The sequence below is a fragment of the Solanum dulcamara genome, chromosome 1 (genome assembly GCF_947179165.1).
Source record: "Solanum dulcamara chromosome 1, daSolDulc1.2, whole genome shotgun sequence".
In the NCBI taxonomy this organism is placed as follows: Eukaryota; Viridiplantae; Streptophyta; class Magnoliopsida; order Solanales; family Solanaceae; genus Solanum; species Solanum dulcamara.
Genome location: NC_077237.1, coordinates 62,462,181 through 62,470,266, shown reverse-complemented (window position 1 = coordinate 62,470,266; position 8,086 = coordinate 62,462,181).

Below are 8,086 nucleotides of genomic sequence, written 5' to 3'. Positions count from 1 at the left end.
TTCAAATCAAACTAACTTAGGTGGATCAACTCTAGACACTTCAACACCAATAGACAAATTAATATGCTAAAAACAACATTCACTGTTTTCATAACTATTTAGATAATGCCACTTGTGCCCTCACCATAAAAAAGTCCCTTTTTCACTCATAATTTGCAACTATTCTTTAAACTAAGGGATAGGGAAAAAATTCACACTCACGAAAGAAATTCATACTTTTATGATAATACCATAGTCTTGCCCTTATTTTCAATACTTAGACTCTTGAACCATTGAATTAGGATCACTATAGGACTTTTGCGGCTTGTAATGTAGGCTCAGGTACAGGTGTCGCACATTTAGATTTTAGTGACTTTTGTCCCTCCTCAAACACTACATTAACCTTGAGACCACATCTTACAACCCACAATTTATTTCACTCTTTTTCTTTGCTTTTATGCTTTTACCTTAAGTGTGACTTTTGTTTGTTCGTTTCAAAATATTTTTCTTATGCTTTGTACTTTTCAATGCTAAATCTTATTAAACCATTTATTCTTCTTAGCCAAAACACCTTTCTCTTCCTTTTCACTTATCTCTTTTCAAACATTTTCTTTCTTTGGTTTTCTTTTCTCATACCCTTTCTTTCTTGCTTCCCTCTCATAGTAGTCACCCTCAACTTAGGCTTTTGGCCTGAGTTGAGGTACACATTATCCTAGGAGGGACTAGGGCCAAAATGAGAGATTACAATTAGGATTAGGGACATTTTCAAACAAGCATTTATTTGATCAAAAAAGTCTTTTAAATCATATCTTTGGTTCAAAGGGTAAAACAATGTCCTATGATCCTTTCCTAATCAACAGTTCAATTATCACAATATGACCAATGTGACAAGTTCTAGATTTACACAGATAGTCCAAACACACAATTACCTCAAACACACTTGGCATCAAGTTTCATTATCAATCATCAATCTTTGGTTCATATTTCTGTCTAAGTCATGTGCTATCATACCGGTTATACATAATGTCACACAAAGATCCTACATAGTTAATATATTAAAGAAAACAGTCACAACATTTCAAGTAAATTTTGGAGGGGTCTATTTGTTTTCATTTAAACCTTCTAGCCATCATGCCATAGATCCCTTCTCTTATTTCACATTTACATCCTAAACATGCTGGTTCAACATAAATTAAAAATATCTTATGGGGAAAAAACACAAGAAAGAAAACCCTAAGGATTTAATCGAGTGTCTAGGGTACTCAGACTTTGCCTAGATAGTCGTGCATTTATTCATAACCACCCACCCCTACTTGAAAATATTTGCATTATCGTCAATGCAATATAACAAAAATTAAAAAGTACAGGGGACACAAATAACCTGTGGTGCATAAGCGCCGAATTTTATATAGGTGTCATTAGGCTCTGTAGATGTGGATCCTGGTGTAGTAGTACGTGGCACTATGGTTGTCTGTGCATCATCATGAGTGTCAACTCATGAACTAGAAGCTTCAATAGCACACTGCCTCCTCTTCTCATCGTATCTTCTCAGTCACTCTAAATGCTTGAATGACCTCCTCAATATCATGGTACTGCTTCCTTTTTATTTTCCTTGCCTCATACCTGTCTAAAGTGTCATCCTCATTACGGGGCCATTTGTCTCAGACCACCTTGGAATCATCATCCGCAAAAAAATCAAATAATTGTGGTGGCTGAACAATAGGCAAAGCAAATGGTATAGGGGCTGGTGTAGCCAATGACCTGACCTCCACACGTAATACTCATATCTCAATCTGAATGGTAGTAATGATAGCACTTGATGAGGATTGTAAGCATTCTCCCTCATCTCAAAAGCATTGATACGCGCCTAAATCTTTCACTCTCGCTTAGACAAGGCCGCTTCAAACTTTGCCACCATGTGCTCCTCTGATTTATTAATGCTTTTCTGACACATGGCTTTAGCTGTTGAATCAACTGACCCAATTGATCCTCAGTCTATGCCTACCACTGCATCAAAGTGTGTAAATCTTCGGCCGAGATGGTGACTAAACCTGTATGTTGTGTACGCGGCATACTAGTAGACGGGACTGCAGAGGTAGTCGGGGCAACCTCATATGACTCTTTGGAAGGTGTTTCTAGGTCTAGGGCAGCTACCAAATCAGCCTACACAAGTGGCTGAACATGCTCAAACTCAGGTAGTTGCACTGTTGGAAGGGGAGCACGCTACTGTCTAATTATTTTTGTATCATCTTTAATAAACCTCGGGTCTATAGTTTGATTCACTATAATAAGCGAGTAAACCCTTTCAATTAATAGAACTATGGCATCCCTGTACAGTATAAACACAAGACATGGGAAAGGAATTGTGGTGTTCCGCCGAATATCCTACTCATGTATCTCTAAAATAATAATTTTCACGAAATCAACCTCATACCCACCCATCAAACTAAATATAATCATAGCTCATTCTTTATTCAGATGGTTTTCTATATTTTTCAGGCATAGGTCATGTCGAATAATGGCGCACCAAAATTTTGTGGTGAAATTTAGGGATGCCTTCTTAATCAGAGTTGGGTGTGATACCCAATCCGCAGCTATGCCATACTCTTGTATATACCCTGCTACCCATCTAAGTAGCTCTCCATATTGCATTGGGTCCTACATAAATTTTTTAACTTTCACCACTTTTATTTTCTGATCAAACTCGACCGTCAAGGTGCTGGTGGAAAGTTGGGGCGGTATAGGACCCATTGGACTGTCACCTCTGATAGACTAACTAGGATCTCTAGAAATAGTGTGGTCAAGAGTATCAACTGCTCCAGCTCCTTTTCCTTGGAAGGAGCCATCTATTTGAACTTTGCCGCATATGAAGCATAGAACTCGCGGACCATGTTATTGCTATAGCTCATGGGGTGATCTGCCATCCATTTTAGTTTGTGGCACTAAAACAAATCACGAACTTTTGGGACTGCCTCTAATCCGGTAGTGATCAAACATGGTTCCTCAATAATGGGTTGCCATAAGTTATGGCAATTATTCCTCTCATGCCCCATCCTATAGAAATCAAGTAGACCTGGAACACACCACTATTTTGGTAGTTCTCTTATGTAGACTGGTATGGAGGGGCGCTCGAGTGTCGACTTTCCTTCAAGAGACACGAATCCTGAGGTTGATAGGGGTACTGAGTCATCATCACTCTCCTCCGCCTCTGCTGAATCTCCCTTTTCAAAATAAGAGGGTATGGGTGCTGTAGATCTACGGGGAGGGGAGGAGTCACCGCTTGGTTCTGGTGATGAGATGACTTGTTTTGAGTACTTTAATTTAGGATATCGAACAATCGGCATCTCAAATTCATTTGAGTGTCCCTCCTCAGACCCTACATTGTTGACATCTATTGGTTCGTCCCATATTCATTTCTTTAAAAGCTCTGTAGCTTCTTTTCGTGAAATCTATTTCTTTCCACTATCTTTATTTAGAGTTCATTTAGGAGGAATTTTTATTTGTGGAGGAAGAGTTACTTCATGAATATAACAAGAAAAATAAGTAAATAAATAAAGAAAGAAAAAAAAACCAGGAAGTAACTATTTTTGGTTCAATGAGGGAGAATCTACGGGTAGTCGAAGAGTCTACAGCCCATAGACTCAACTCTTAGAGTCATACCTGCAGGTTTTAGTCTCTGAATTTTATCTATGAGAGGACCTTACGATCCGTAGAAGTGTCTACAGATCGTAAGGTTTATTTGTAGACTCAGTGCTATGCCACTGGGTTTGGGTACTTGACTTGTACGAGTCAACCCTATGGGTCATAGACAAGTCTACGACTCATAGGATGTATTCGGAAAAGTTGAGTGTCCAACACTTATGTACTGGAATTTTATCATTTTATTTTGACCAGTCTGATGCACGAGCCATAAAAGATTTGACGACCCGTAATTAGACTCGTAACATTTGGTGGTGGTGAAGACTTAACCATTGATCTTGAGGTATTTTTTACGAGGGGTAACTATGACACATAGAATAATCTAAGAATCGTAGAAAACCCTCATCTAAAACTCTTCAACTTCAATGATTTCCTCACAAATAAAGTTTAAAAAACATTTCTCACTTGTTCAATTTATTGAATTATAAACACAATTTCAACAAAAATCCAGTACCTCCAATTCACATATCAATTCAACAAGTTAAGTGCAAGTGTAATTTCTTATGAATGTATTAACCATTGATCTAAAGATCTCTTGTTACGAGGGGTAACTACGACTAGTAGAAAACCCTCCTTTAATAAAAGAACTGCAAATTCAGTGATCCCCTTACAACTGGAGTTCAACAACAAGTTCATTTTCTTTCTCTTATGTACAATATTGGATTCAAACAACAATTTCATCAAAGACCCAGTTCCCAAATTCTCATATCAATTCACAAGTAAAGTTCATCAATCTAGTAAACCCTAGGTTCGTACTAAATGGTCTTTTGAATTCCTAAATACCTATGGAATGAAGTATAACTTTAGGCAAAAATATAATACTATGGGGAGATGTACTTATCACAAATGAGGAGTAAAACCTAGTAGGACCGGGACTTTGAGTTTGGAAGTTTGGGAGTGAGATTTCATAAGGCTTCAATGGTGAAGGATGTTACTGTGAATTGATTTTTGATGAAGGTTGAAATTGGGGAGTTTGGTGTATGAGGTGGAAGAACAGGGGTCGTTTGGTGTAACTTAAGGTGAAGGTGATGCATATTTTTTTCAAAATTTTGTCTTTTTTATTTATCAACGCAGGTCGGGTTTTTCATCTTATCCGCAAAATAGCTAGTTACGACTCATAATACCTATTATGGGTCGTAACCTAGCTTCATAAATCACTTTAACACTTAGGCTAATGAAATACAACATACTTGGAGTCTACGAGTGTAGGCTACGAGTCATAGAGTGCACTCTTAGACTTAAAGCTGCATCATATTTTGAATATGAATTTTGACGAGTCATACGAGCCGTATAAGTTTCTATGTCCCGTAAAAATGACTCATGTGTCTCTTTGATTCCTTTTTAGTTTTCAGTATTTTAAATTCGACATGGCACGTACTCAACCTTTAGCCTATTTTTTCATGATTTTTGTGACCCTAACAACGTCTATGATAACCTAAAAACTAACAAGTAAGAATAGAAATAGAAAAATAAAATAGACTAAATGAATAAAAAAGTAAATTGGGTTGCCTCCCATGTAGCGCCTGATCTAACGTCGCGGTATGACACAGGTATGCTTAGTTACTCAGACTTCACTAAGCTTCCATGCTTCCACAGTTTTGATTTCATCTTTTATGCCGATGTATGCTTTGATTCTTTGACCATTTACTTTGAAATTTGTACCATCTTTCTTTTCTAACTCGACTGCACCATGTGGAAATATTTGAATCACTCGGAGGGGTCCTAACCATTTAGACTTGATTTTGCTAGGGAATAAATACATCCTTGAGTTGAAAAGAAGAACCAAGCCTTCGAGTGCAAATGTTTGTTCTTTAATCTTTCGGTCTTGGTATTTCTTCATTCGCTCTTTGTACAAGGATACGCTTTTATATGCATTTAGGCGAAACTCATCAAGCTCATTTATTTGATCCATCCTTTGTTTAGATGCAGTGTCCAATCCATATTCAATTTCTTCAACGCCCACATAGATTTGTGTTCCAACTCTATGGGCAGATGACAAAATTTTCGAAAGACAAGTTGATAAGGTGACATAACTATGGGAGTCTTGAATGTAGTGAGGTAAGACCATAGAGCGTCATCAAGCTTCTTTAACCAATCTTTTCTATTTTCTCTCACCGTCTTTGCAAGTATTTGCTTGATTTCAGGATTGGAGACTTCAACTTGTCCACTAGTTTGTGGATGATAAGGAGTTGCTACACTATGTCGAACCCCATACTTTTCAAGTAACACTTTGAACAATCGATTGCAAAAGTGCGAACCTCCATTGCTGATTATTGCCCTAGGTTTACCAAATCTTGAGAATATATTTTGCTTGAGGAAGGCGGTGACACTTCTTGCTTTATTATTGGTAAGTGCGACAGCTTCAACCCATTTAGACACGTAGTCAACCACAACGAGGATGTACTTCATTCCACTCAAACTCACAAAATGCCCCATGAAGTCAATTCACCACAGTTGAACAATTCAATGACTAGAATAGGAGTGAGTGAGAGCTCATGTTTCCTTGAAATTCCTCCTTCCCTTTGACTACAATCACAAGACTTGGCAAAATCATGAGCGTCTTGATGAATTGTTGGCTAGTAGTACCCACATTATAGAATTTTATAGGCTGACCGGATACCACTATGATGGCTTCCAATGGGCTACGAATGGCATTCTTCCAAGATATTCATCATCTCTACTTTGGGTGTACAATGGCAAATTATCCTATTGGAACAAACACGAAACAAGTATGGTTCTTCCCAAAAGAACTTATTCATATCAGACATGAACTTATGGCATTGGTGAACATTTAAATTAGATGGCGCTATATCACTCACAAAATAGTTAGCAACATTGGCAAACCATGAAATTAAGTCATGTGATGCTTCCAAAACTTGTTTGTTCAGAAAGGTGTCATCAATATCGACTCGATCTTCCAACTTTAACATCCCCTCTTCTTCAAGTCTAGAGAGATGGTCTGCAACTTGGTTTTCTTTCCCTTTTCAATCTTTCGCTTCAAAGTCAAACTCTTGAAATAGAAATACCCAATGAATAAGTCTCAAGTTGGCATCCTTCTTTATTATGAGATATCTCAATGCTACATGGTATGTGTGTACAATGAATTTGGTGCCTAATAAGTAAGATCTAAACTTCTCAAAAGCGAACTCAACGGCAAGTAGCTCTTGTTTGTTCATGGTGTAATTTCTTTAGGTAACATTAAGGGCTTTGCTAGTATAGTATATCGAATATAGAATTTTCTTACGCCTTTGTCCCAATACTACACCAAGTGCTATCCTACTTTCATCACACATGACTTCAAACGGCTGATCCCAATCCGGTACAGTGATGATAGGAGCCTATACTAACTATTTCTTCAACCCTTCGAATGCTTTTAGACAGGCTTTATCAAAAATAAACTTCATCTCCTTTTCTAGTAGTTTGCATGAAGGATGAGCAATTTTGGGGAAGTATTTGATGAATCAGCGATAGAATCCGACATATCTTTAAAAGATTCGAATAGCTTTGACAGAGATGGGAGAGGTAACTTTGCGATTACCTCAATCTTTACTCAATCTACCTCAATGCCTTTGTTTGAAATCTTGTGACCCAGCACTATTCCTCTTTCACCATAAAGTGACACTTCTCCCAATTGAGCACAAGGTTTCACTCTTCACACCATTTTAGTACCTCTTGGAGATGAGCCAAGCATTCATTGAATGTTTCACCAACCACTGATAAATCATCCATGAAAATATCAATTGTATCTTCCACCATGTTTAAAAAGATAGTCATCATACAATGTTGAAAGGTCGCCAGTGCATTACACAATTTGAAAGGCATCCTTTGAAGGCGAAGGTCCCATATGGGCATATGAAAGTGGTCTTCTCTTAGTCTTCTAGTGCTATCAATATCTGTTTGTAGCCTGAATATCCATCAAGAAAATAGTACCATCCTTTGCCAATGAGATGATCGAGCATCTGACCCATTAAAGGCATTGGAAAATAATCTTTATTAGTCCATGAGTTTAGCTTGCAGTAATCCATGCACACTCTCTAACCGGTGACAGACCTCATTGGAATGAGTTTATTCTTTGCATTTGGTATCACTGTACTACCATCCCTTTTTGGTACATATTGGACATATCACGACCCAAGCCTAGGGCATAGACGTGACATGGCAAATGAGGAACCGAAAAGTACCTCAAATAAGCCTCTTAGCATTCTTTTAGCCTTTCATAGGTAATGATGATAAATAAACAAGACAAAATGATAATACTAAATTTTAAACTTATATATGTCCAACAATACCTCTAACTTTTAGATTTACCGGGGCTAAGAAAATTCCCTAGCTCACCCTCAATCATAATAGAAAGAAGTGTCATTGTAAGTGTCTAAAGATCTCAGCATATCATAAGCTAGAAAGATTA